This window comes from Pan troglodytes, chromosome 16 (assembly GCF_028858775.2).
Source record: "Pan troglodytes isolate AG18354 chromosome 16, NHGRI_mPanTro3-v2.0_pri, whole genome shotgun sequence".
NCBI lineage: Eukaryota > Metazoa > Chordata > Mammalia > Primates > Hominidae > Pan > Pan troglodytes.
This window is the reverse complement of record NC_072414.2, coordinates 28139355-28152417: the sequence shown is the minus strand read 5'-3', so window position 1 is coordinate 28152417 and position 13063 is coordinate 28139355.

The window sequence follows — 13063 nt, the reverse complement described above, 5'->3', positions numbered from 1 at the left end:
CACTGTATGATGTTTTTTTACTTACGTGTCTATTTCCCTAGCCAGGGTCTCTGTATCCCTAGTACCTTGCATTTCATATATGCTCAAAAATATCTATTGAATTAATGGGGGATAACATGTACAAATAAGTCACTCTTTGAATCAGTATACCAAGGGAGATGTGAGGGACACAAAAAGGGGAATAATTAGGCAAAAATGACCTGCAATTTTTAAGGTGATAAGTGCTATTTAAGTAGTGAAACATGTATATTCATAGCTAAAAATGACATTCATAATTAGTTGACTGTATGTATCCCATCCTTCTTCCCTCTCTATCTTCACCTCCCTTTTAATCTAAAATCTTCCACCTCTACAAAAGACATGCAATTGCTATTATGCTTTAGAATGCCATTTACTTTGGTTGTAGTCTCTTGACTGGCTATTTTTGTATGTTAACCAACACTTACCTGTGTGAAGATGATATGTAAAACCAAATTAAAGAGGCCATTGTTTCTTCTAGGTCAACATTTTCCCTTCTTCACATTTTTTAAGGCAATATTCTCAAATCATCTGACATAGTTCCCTTATTTGGTTTTGAAACTGCAAATATGAACTTTTCATGATTTTAGACCCATGTCTGTGTGAAGCTCTTTCAGAAGATCGAGTATATGTTACTTTTCTTCTTTAAAAAATTGTACTTTCCATTGCTTTCTGCTTTAGAGCAGCAAACCAATACTGCCATCCACTGTTTCTTTGAATAATCTTTTCCCCACAGTTCTCACCAAGATGTTTTGAAGAAAAACCTGACAATAAAATTAAATCCTTTGCAAGGAAGGGGAGTTTGTTAATTTTGAGCAAGCACTGCCTCAACTATCATAAAGGAATCAAACATGACTTATCTTCTTTTTCCAAATACCTCCATGGAGGAGAAACATTAAAAAATGTGACCAAGACCACGAGCAGTCTGTAGAGTCAACTTTTTTCTGGGTAGCACAGGAGGGAAAAATTACCTAGTTCCTCTTTGCTCACTGTTGAACTTTGCTTCATTCACCCCCGGGCTCAGGGCCATCTCTCACCCCAGTCACATTCTAATGCTTCAGGAGGAAAGCCAGTCTTCTCCAAGCCAGCAAACAGGGTGCCTCTGTCTGTCTTACATTCCCATCAAAGAGGTTCCAGAGAGGAGCACATATTCCTCATATATAAATGTCTAACTGATTTTATTCCTTTCTGTTCTGCTCCACATCTATTCCACCTTTACTGTGTATCTCTTTTTAGTCTTAGTCTTTTCATTTCAACTAATACATTTGTAACTAAGATTATGAGAAATTCTTTATTTTCTTCCCATATGAAATAGAATGGACCCTTTAAATGACACAGCTCAACTCAAGGGGCCAAGATTTAAGGCAGATAAAGTCATTGCTACAAGGCCTTGAGATGACCCAGTCCAATTCCCTGATTCTACAAGTGAAGAAACTGAGACACAGAGAGAAGTGAAACATCTAGAGCCATGGAATCAGTCAATAGCAAAGCCAGTAACAAAACCTGCCTCTCAACCCGTGGTCAAATATTATTTTCCTGCAAAATGCACCTTCTAGAAGCACAGTTCATATTTCTGCCCCTGGGCTACAGACATTTTAAATGGCATTTAAAAAAACATAAACCTCCCTACAGGCATCTTTGTTCCTCCATGCCTCTCATCACTCCTCTTGCCTCTCACCTCCTGAAAAAGCAAGTTGCCTAGGTTGAGAAAGGATCGGCAACAGTCAACTTCTTTGTCCATTTCCCTCAGGAGAGGAGAAGGTATGGGAACTAGTGGCCTGGAAAGGGGAACAGGGAGGAGGACTGTCTGTCTTTTTGTCCTGTTTTAGTAAGAGGACAATTGAATGTTATTTTACTTATCTAGATTTATAGCTTCTGCACTAGGAGACATCAATTCCTTCATTCACTCAGGCACCATTTACGTCCGAACTGTTCTTTAGATTTATGCAGGTCATATCTCCTTATTATCTTTGAAATAGCCCTAAAGCAGGCTGAGTGGTAATACTAGAAAGCTGAGCATCTCACTCAGTGTTTATTCAATGTTATTCATTCAGCAAACATAACCTGCTTTAATAAACACACAAATATGTGTTTCCTGTTCCCATCAGATGCCCATTCAATGAGGGGTTACAACTTTTGACTTTATGGATTGACGTTGTATGGATGTGAGACTCAGCCATACAAAGCTTTACTGCAAATGATGATGGGACTGGAGTGCTTTAAGAAAAATCATTGTTTTCTCTTAACAGTTTTTTCCTAAATAAGTGATTATTAAAGATGAAAGTGATTTAGACAATCTATTGGAGGCTGGTAGGTATAAAATACATTGTGAAAGGACCACAGTGGGTAGAAAAGGGCACCAATTAGTTTGGTTGTAAGGTAAAAGGTAGGAAGAAAATGACTATTTACCAAAATCCTATTATGTACCAGGCATTGTGTAAGAAATTTTGAACATGTTATCCCATTCTTCATAAAGCTGTGGAAGTCATTCTAATTATATTCACTTTTCCGACGAATAAACTAAGACTAGGAGAACAAGGGACTTCCCTGAGGTTACTTAGCAGATAACAGTCAAGATGAGGAACGTGTCCAGGTGTGTCTAAAGAGATGGCTTACAGAAGCAAGTGAGCTTAAGGCACACACTGGCAACAGGAAGTCAATTTACTTGTCTGGAGGGGAAATTTCATAAGGAATATTGAGGTAGGGGCCTAGTAAGATTGAAACCCTGAATGCTGCATTAAAATTATTTGATTTTATTCTGTACACAATGAGGAATTATTGGTGCTTTTTAAGATTGGAAGGGTCATCGAAGTTGTGTTTTAGGGAAAGAAGCCTGGGAGTCTTGTGCAAAGTGGACATTGCGAACAATAAGACCAAGTTAAATACTATTACAATAGCCCAGAAATGATACTACAGTAGCCCCCCTTATCCATGGTTTCGCTTCCTGTGTTTTCAGTTACCCTTAGTCAACCACAGTCTGAAAACAAGTGACTACAGCAGAATAAGATATTTTCAGAGAGGGAGAGGGGCAATGAATTTCATTACAGGACGTTGTTATCATTGTACTGTTTCATGATTAGTTATTGTTAATCTTTTATTGTGCCTAAATTAAACTTTCTATAGGTATATGTGTATTGGAAAAAACATAATATAAACAGTCAACTCTTTGTATCTGTGGGTCCTACATCTGCAGATTCAACCAACTGCAAATAAAAAATATTTTTAAAAAAATTCAGCAATAAAAATCATACAAATAAATAATACAGTATAACAACAATTTACATAGCATTTACTTTGCATTAGGTATTATAAGTAATCTAGAGATTATTTCAAGTATTTGGGAAGATGTACCCTAGGCTATATGTAAATAATATGCCATTTTATATAAGAGACTTGAGCTGTTTTGTATTTTGGTATCTGCAGTGGGGGGGTCCTAGAACCAGTCCCCTCCCCAGGATACTGAGAGAAGACTGTATAGGGTTTGGTACTATCCTTGATTTCAGGCATTCACTAGGGTCTTGGAATGTATTCCTAACACATAAAGGGGGACTACTATAATAGGAAGATAAAAGGAAATGACATAGGGTGACCTACTTCTTAGTTTGTTGAACCTGCTATAACAGAATACCATAGACTGGGTGGCTTATACACAATGGAAAACTGTTTCTCACAGTTCTGGAGGCTGGGAAGTCCAAGAACAAAGCTCCAGAAGACTCAGTATCTGGTGAGGGCAAGCTTCCTGGTTCATAGACAACTGTCTTCTTGCTGTAGCTTACATGGCAGAAGGGGCAAGTGAGTTCTCTGGGGCCTCTTTCGTAAGGACACTAATCCCACTCATAAGGGCTCTTCATGACCTAATTCCCTACCAAAGGCCCCACCTCCAAATATCACATTGGGCCTTAGGATTTAACATATGAATTTTGGAGGGACACAAACATTCAATATAGCACCTTAAATTAACACATAATGACCTGACAATGTCATTAATTAATTAATTCCACAATATTTATCACTGTTGTAGGTATTGGCATCTTACACTTCAATAAGGAACCTATTTTTAAAGATTAAACATTTTATTTTGAAACATGGATCTATATGCAAGTTATAGGAAATAATGAAGAGAAATTCTGTTTCCTCTTTTTCCAGTTTCTCCTAATGATAATATCTTGCAAAATTATTATACAATATCACAACCAGGATACTGACATTAATACATTCTCATGATCTTATTTGGATTTCCCCAGGTTTACTTGTACCCATATGTTTTTTTAAAATTCTTATTTATTCTACAGGCCTAGTATTGTTACTATGTTTAGTTAATCAGTTTCTATCATAAATCCTCATCGGTTCTCTAGTTCACCACAAAGAGAGTCTAAGAACCTTGTTAAATGCACCACTGATCACCCTTTCCTTCACTCACGTCCCAAACCAATATTCTCAAACTGTGTTTAAAACTTACTTCTTGTAGTTAAAACCTGCTTCTGCTTTCCTTCAGCTGGTTTTTATCTATCCTGAAAGTTTTGGAAAACTTGTTAGGCTTTTTTCTGTCATTCCAATAAATACAATCCGTTAATTTACTGGAATAGTGTTCATCTTAGAAAGCCATGTATTCTCTTGGTCTCAAGACACATTCTTCTCTCCTGCAAGGATCTGTCTATATTATGGCCTCCAAATGCAACATACCAGACTGATAGATGTTATTTCTTATTCAAATTGAGCATCGTGACTTTGGGTGTTATTTCTAATGTCTCTGGGCCTCTCAATATTATTGCCAGATATTATTGAGGTATAATAGGCAAGTAGCAATTTTATGTATATATTTAAAGTAGACAATGTGATATTTTGATATACACATACATCATGAAATGATTACCATTATCAAGATAATATATCTGCCACATGACAAAATGCTTTTTTTTTGTGGTGACAACATCTAAGATCTACTCTCTTGGCAAATTTCAAGTATACAATACAATGTTATTAACTATAGTCACTATGCTATACATTACATGTCCAGAATTTATTCATCCCATACAACTTTGTGCCTTTTGACCAACATCTCCCCCTTTCCCCAACCCAGCTTCTATTAATCACCTTCATATTCTCTACTTCTGTAAGTTCCATTTCTTTAGATTTCACATGTAGCTGTGATCATGCAATATTTGTCTTTCTGTGCCTCACTTATTTCACTTAGCATAATGTCCTCTAGTTTCATCCAAGTTGTCAAAATGACAGGATTTTCTTTTCTTGAAGCTAAATAATATTGTATTGTGTATATATATCACATTTTCTTCATCCAGTCATCCACTGATGGACACTTAGGTTGATTCTGTATCTTGGCCATTGTGAATAATGATGCAATGAACATGGGAGTGCAGATATCTTTTCCACATGCTGATTTAGTTTCCTTTGGATATAAATCCAGAAGTAGGATTGCTGGATCATATGGTAGTACTGTTTTAAATTTTTTGAGGAACCTCCATACTGTTTTCTATATTGGCTGTACTAATTTACATTCTCATTAATAGTGTACAGGGTTCCCTTTCTCTACATACTCACCAACACTTGTTAGCTTTTGTCTGTTTTCTAATAGCTATTCTACCAGGCATGAAGTGGTGTCTTACTGAGTTTTCAATTGGCATTTGCCTAGTGATTAGTGATGTTGAACAGTTTTTTCATATACCTATTGGCCAGTTGTATGCCTTCTTTTGGGAAAGTTTGGTTAGACCCCTTGCACTTTTTTAAATTGAGTTTTTGTTTTCTTGTGATTGAGTTGTTTGAATTCCTTACACATTTTGGATATTAACCCCTCATCAGATGTGTGGTTTGCAAACATTTTTTCCCCTATTTTGTAGGTTGTCTTTTCAGTCTCTTGATTCTATCCTTTGCTGTGCGTAAGTTTTTAGTTTGATGGAATCTAATCTGTCTATTTTTGCTTTTGTTGTGTATGCTTTTGGGATCATATCCAAAGTAATCATTGCCCAGATCAATACTAATAAGTTTTTTCTTTTTTTTTTTTCTAGTAGTTTTGCCTTTTTAGGTCTTACATTTAAGTCTCAAATCATTTGGAGTTGACTTTTGTATATGATGTGAGACAAAGGTCCAATTTCATTCTTCTACAAGTGGATATTCAGTTTTTCAAAAACATTTATTGAAGAGACCGTCCTTTCCCCACTGTATGTTCTTGGCATCTTTGTTGAAGATCAATTGATCATAAATGTGTGGATTTATTTCTAGGCTCTCTATTCTGTTCCATTGGTCTATATGTCTGTTTTAATGCCAGTATCATGATGTTTTCATTACTATATCATCATAGTATGTTTAAATTAGGTGGTGTGATACCTCTAATTTTGTTCTTCTTGTTCAAGATTGCTTTGGCTATTATGCATCTTTTGTGGTTCTATATGAATTTTAAGATTTTTTCCCCATTTCTTTGAAAAATTTCATTGAAATTTTTATAGGGATTGCATTGAATCCATAGATCATTTGGATAGTATGGAAATTTTAATATTAAGTGCATAAATTCTTAGAAAATTTCAACCTACCAAGACTGAATAATGTAGAAATAGAAAATATGAACAGAACAATAATGAGTAAGGAAATTGAATCAATAATAAAAAAATCTTTCTACAAACAAATCCCAGGAACTGATGGTTTTACTGGTAAATTCTGCCAAACATTTAAGGAAGAAATAATCCAATTCTTCTCAAACTCTTCCAAAAAATTGAAGAAGTGGAAACATGTCCAAACTTATTTTATGAGGCATCACCCTGATACCAAAGGCAAACAAGGACATTACAAGAAAAGAAAATTATAGGCCAATATCCCTGATGAACATAACTACAAAAAATACTCAACAAAATACTAGCAATTCAAATTCAACAGCACATTAAAATGATCATACACCATAATCAAGTAAGATTTATCCCTTGGATGCAAGTATGTTTCAACATATGCAAACCAAGAATTGTGATGCACCATAACAATGAAGGATAAAAAATTTTATGATCATTTCAATAAACATAGAGTAAGTATTTGACAAAATCCAACAAACTTTCATGATTAAAAACTCTCACAAATTAGATATAGGGGAAATGTACCTCAACATAATAAAGGCAATAGTGACAAGCCCACAGCTAACATCATACTTAGTGGTGAAAAGCTGAAAGCTTTTCCTCTGAGATCAGGAGCAAAACAAGGATGCCCACTCTCTCCACTTCTGTTCAATATAGTATAAGAAGTCCTAGTCAGAACAATTAGGCCAGAAACAAAAAGACATCCAAATTAAAAGGGAAGAAATAAAATTATCTGTTTGCAGATGATGTTATTTTATATTTAGAAAATCCTAAAGATTATACAAAAATTGCCAGAACTAATAAACTAATTAATTAAAGTTGCAAGATAAAAAGTTAACATGTAGGCCGGGCGCGGTGGCTCACGCCTATAATCCCAACATTTTGGGAGGCCGAGGCAGGTGGATCACCTGAGGTTGGAGTTTGAGACCAGCCTGACCAACATGGAGAAACCTCGTCTCTACTAAAAATACAAAATTAGCCAGGCGTGGTGGCACATGCCTGCAATCCCAGCTACTCAGGAGGCTGAGGCAGGAGAATAGCTTAAACCCGGGAGGCGGAGGTTGCAGTGAGCCAAGATCACGCCACTGCACCCAGCCTGGGCAACAAGAGCGAAACTCTGTCTCAAAAAAAAAAAAAAAAAAAAAAGTTAACATGTAAAAATCACTTGTGTTTCTGTATATTAACAACAAACTACCATCTCCTCCCAAATTAAAAAAAAAAAAACCTACCCCATTTGTAAGCATTAAATAATTAGGAATAAATTTAATCAGGGAGGTGAAAAATCTGTATACTAAAAATATCAAAATATTAATGAAAGAAATTGAAGAAGACACCAATAACTGGAAAGCTATTCCTTTCACTCGAAACTGGCATGATGCTGTGGGGCACTGACTGCATCTTCCACCCTTTCACTCTTGTTTTGTACTACTTTTTGTCCCCTTCATCATCCAAGGCTCTCATTATTCTGCTGATATCTCCTAAGACCTTCTTTTCAGAGAGGATCTACAGGCTCCTACATGGTTCATGCAGCTAACAAAGAGAAGCAAATACATGGAACTGGTGGCAACTAGGGTTTCCTGTCTATGGGAAGCAGCATAATGTGAAGAGGACTAGTTCAGAAAGCAGACTGCCTGGATTTGAACCCAAGCTCTGGCACTTACTGGCTATGTGATCTTGGGCAAATTAATTTCCATCTCTGAGGCTCATTTTCTTCATTTGTAATATGAGGATAAGTAACAATACCGTCCCAGGAGCATTAATTTAAATATTAGATAAGCAAATATAACTAAAGCACATAGCATAGTGTTTGGTACAAAATAAGCATCAACTTTTGTTGTCAGAATTTTAAGTCATAGATATGCATGTCATATGACATTCATATGGCACCTATAGGCCTCCCGATGGCTAGATTACTTTTAGAAATTGTCTTTTCTTATTTACCAAGTCTTTTTTACCCTGTGTCATAATTGCTGCTTTGCTAGATAATATGGTAAGATTTTTTTTTTAATGTAGAGAATTTCAGAGATTGGAATTTTTTTTCTGTCCATAGCTTAATTTTATTTTATTTTATTTATTTATTTTTAAAATATTTTTATTTATTTATTTATTTTTTATTATTATACTTTAAGTTTTAGGGTACATGTGCACGTTGTGCAGGTTAGTTACATATGTATACATGTGCCATGCTGGTGTGCTGCACCCACTAACTCGTCATCTAGCATTAGGTATATCTCCCAGTGCTATCCCTCCCCCCTACCCCCACCCCACAACAGTCCCCAGAGTGTGATATTCCCCTTCCTGTGTCCATGTGATCTCATTGTTCAATTCCCACCTATGAATGAGAATATGCGGTGTTTGGTTTTTTGTTCTTGCGATAGTTTACTAAGAATGATGATTTCCAGTTTCATCCATGTCCCTACAAAGGACATGAACTCATCATTTTTTATGGCTGCATAGAATTCCGTGGTGTATATGTGCCACATTTTCTTAATCCAGTCTATCGTTGTTGGACATTTGGGTTGGTTCCAAGTCTTTGCTATCATGAATAATGCCACAATAAACATACGTGTGCATGTATCTTTATAGCAGCATGATTGATAGTCCTTTGGGTATATACCCAGTAATGGGATGGTTGGGTCAAATGGTATTTCCAGTTCTAGATCCCTGAGGAATTGCCACACTGACTTCCACGCTGGTTGAACTAGTTTACAGTCCCACCAAGAGTGTGAAAGTGTTCCTATTTCTCCACATCCTCTCCAGCACCTGTTGTTTCCTGACTTTTTAATGATTGCCATTCTAACTGGTGTGAGATGGTATCTCATTGTGGTTTTGATTTGCATTTCTCTGATGGCCAGTGATGGTGAGCATTTTTTCATGTGTTTTTTGGCTGCATAAATGTCTTCTTTTGAGAAGTGTCTGTTCATGTCCTTCGCCCACTTTTTGATGGGGTTGTTTGTTTTTTTCTTGTAAATTTGTTTGAGTTCATTGTAGATTCTGGATATTAGCCCTTTGTCAGATGAGTAGGTTGCGAAAATTTTCTCCCATTCTGTAGGTTGCCTGTTCACTCTGATGGTAGTTTCTTTTGCTGTGCAGAAGCTCTTTAGTTTAATTAGATCCCATTTGTCAATTTTGTCTTTTGTTGCCATTGCTTTTGGTGTTTTAGACATGAAGTCCTTGCCCATGCCTGTGTCCTGAATGGTAATGCCTAGGTTTTCTTCTAGGGTTTTTATGGTTTTAGGTCTAACGTTTAAGTCTTTAATCCATCTTGAATTGATTTTTGTGTAAGGTGTAAGGAAGGGATCAAGTTTCAGCTTTCTACATATGGCTAGCCAGTTTTCCCAGCACCATTTATTAAATAGGGAATCCTTTCCCCATTGCTTGTTTTTCTCAGGTTTGTCAAAGATCAGATAGTTGTAGATATGCGGCATTATTTCTGAGGGCTCTGTTCTGTTCCATTGATCTATATCTCTGTTTTGGTACCAGTACCATGCTGTTTTGGTTACTGTAGCCTTGTAGTATAGTTTGAAGTCAGGTAGTGTGATGCCTCCAGCTTTGTTCTTTTGGCTTAGGATTGACTTGGCGATGCGGGCTCTTTTTTGGTTCCATATGAACTTTAAAGTAGTTTTTTCCAATTCTGTGAAGAAAGTCATTGGTAGCTTGATGGGGATGGCATTGAATCTGTAAATTACCTTGGGCAGTATGGCCATTTTCACGATATTGATTCTTCCTACCCATGAGCATGGAATGTTCTTCCATTTGTTTGTATCCTCTTTTATTTCGTTGAGCAGTGGTTTGTAGTTCTCCTTGAAGAGGTCCTTCACATCCCTTGTAAGTTGGATTCCTAAGTATTTTATTCCCTTTGAAGCAATTGTGAATGGGAGTTCACTCATGATTTGGCTTTCTGTTTGTCTGTTGTTGCTGTATAAGAATGCTTGTGATTTTTGTACATTGATTTTGTATCCTGAGACTTTGCTGAAGTTGCTTATCAGCTTAAGGAGATTTTGGGCTGAGACAATGGGGTTTTCTAGATATACAATCATGTTGTCTGCAAACAGGGACAATTTGACTTCCTCTTTTCCTAATTGAATACCCTTTATTTCCTTCTCCTGCCTAATTGCCCTGGCCAGAACTTCCAACACTATGTTGAATAGGAGTGGTGAGAGAGGGCATCCCTGTCTTGTGCCAGTTTTCAAAGGGAATGCTTCCAGTTTTTGCCCATTCAGTATGATATTGGCTGTGGGTTTGTCATAGATAGCTCTTATTATTTTGAAATACGTCCCATCAATACCTAATTTATTGAGAGTTTTTAGCATGAAGCGTTGCTGAATTTTGTCAAAGGCTTTTTCTGCATCTATTGAGATAATCATGTGGTTTTTGTCTTTGGCTCTGTTTATATGCTGGATTACATTTATTGATTTGCGTATATTGAACCAGCCTTGCATCCCAGGGATAAAGCCCACTTGATCATGGTAGGTAAGCTTTTTGATGTGCTGCTGGATTCAGTTTGCCAGTATTTTACTGAGGATTTTTGCATCAATGTTCATCAAGGATATTGGTCTAAAATTCTCTTTTTTGGTTGTGTCTCTGCCTGGCTTTGGTATCAGAATGATGCTGGCCTCATAAACTGAGTTAGGGAGGATTCCCTCTTTTTCTATTGATTGGAATAGTTTCAGAAGGAATGGTACCAGTTCCTCCTTGTACCTCTGGTAGAATTCGGCTGTGAATCCATCTGGTCCTGGACTCTTTTTGGTTGGTAAGCTATTGATTATTGCCACAATTTCCGATCCTGTTATTGGTCTATTCAGAGATTCAACTTCTTCCTGGTTTAGTCTTGGGAGAGTGTATGTGTCAAGGAATTTATCCATTTCTTCTAGATTTTCTAGTTTATTTGCATAGAGGTGTTTGTAGTATTCTCTGATGGTAGTTTGTATTTCTGTGGGATCAGTGGTGATATCCCCTTTATCATTTTTTATTGCATCTATTTGATTCATCTCTCTTTTTTTCTTTATTAGTCTTGCTAGCGGTCTATCAATTTTGTTGATCCTTTCAAAAAACCAGCTCCTGGATTCATTAATTTTTTGAAGGGTTTTTTGTGTCTCTTTCCTTCAGTTCTGCTCTGATTTTAGTTATTTCTTGCCTTCTGCTAGCTTTTGAATGTGTTTGCTCTTGCTTTTCTAGTTCTTTTAATTGTGATGTTAGGGTGTCAATTTTGGATCTTTCCTGCTTTCTCTTGTGGGCATTTAGTGCTATAAATTTCCCTCTACACACTGCTTTGAATGCATCCCAGAGATTCTGGTATGTTGTGTCTTTGTTCTCGTTGGTTTCAAAGAACATCTTTATTTCTGCCTTCATTTCGTTATGTACCCAGTAGTCATTCAGGAGCAGGTTGTTCAGTTTCCATGTAGTTGAGTGATTTTGAGTGAGATTCTTAATCCTGAGTTCTAGTTTGATTGCACTGTGGTCTGAGAGATAGTTTGTTATAATTTCTGTTCTTTTACATTTGCTGAGGAGAGCTTTACTTCCAAGTATGTGGTCAATTTTGGAATAGGTGTGGTGTGGTGCTGAAAAAAATGTATATTCTGTTGACTTGGGGTGGAGAGTTCTGTAGATGTCTATTAGGTCCACTTGGTGCAGAGCTGAGTTCAATTCCTGGGTATCCTTGTTGACTTTCTGTCTCATTGATCTGTCTAATGTTGACAGTGGGGTGTTAAAGTCTCCCATTATTAATGTGTGGGAGTCTAAGTCTCTTTGTAGGTCACTCAGGACTTGCTTTATGAATCTGGGCGCTCCTGTATTGGGTGCATATATATTTAGGATAGTTAGCTCTTCTTGTTGAATTGATCCCTTTACCATTATGTAATGGCCTTCTTTGTGTCTTTTGATCTTTGTTGGTTTAAAGTCTGTTTTATCAGAGACTAGGATTCCAACCTCTGCCTTCTTTTATTTTCCATTTGCTTGGTAGATCTTCCTCCATCCTTTTATTTTGAGCCTATGTGTGTCTCTGCACGTGAGATGGGTTTCCTGAATACAGCACACTGATGGGTCTTGACTCTTTATCCAATTTGCCAGTCTGTGTCTTTTAATTGGAGCATTTAGTCCATTTATGTTTAAAGTTAATATTGTTATGTGTGAATTTGATCCTGTCATGATGTTAGCTGGTTATTTTGCTCGTTAGTTGATGCTGTTTCTTCCTAGTCTCGATGGTCTTTACATTTTGGCATGATTTTGCAGCTGCTGGTACCCGTTGTTCCTTTCCATATTTAGCACTTCCTTCAGGAGCTCTTTTAGGGCAGGCCTGGTGGTGACAAAATCTCTCAGCATTTGCTTGTCTGTAAAGTATTTTATTTCTCCTTCACTTATGAAGCTTAGTTTGGCTGGATATGAAATTCTGGGTTGAAAATTCTTTTCTTTAAGAATGTTGAATATTGGCCCCCACTCTCTTCTGGCTTGTAGGGTTTCTGCTGAGAGAT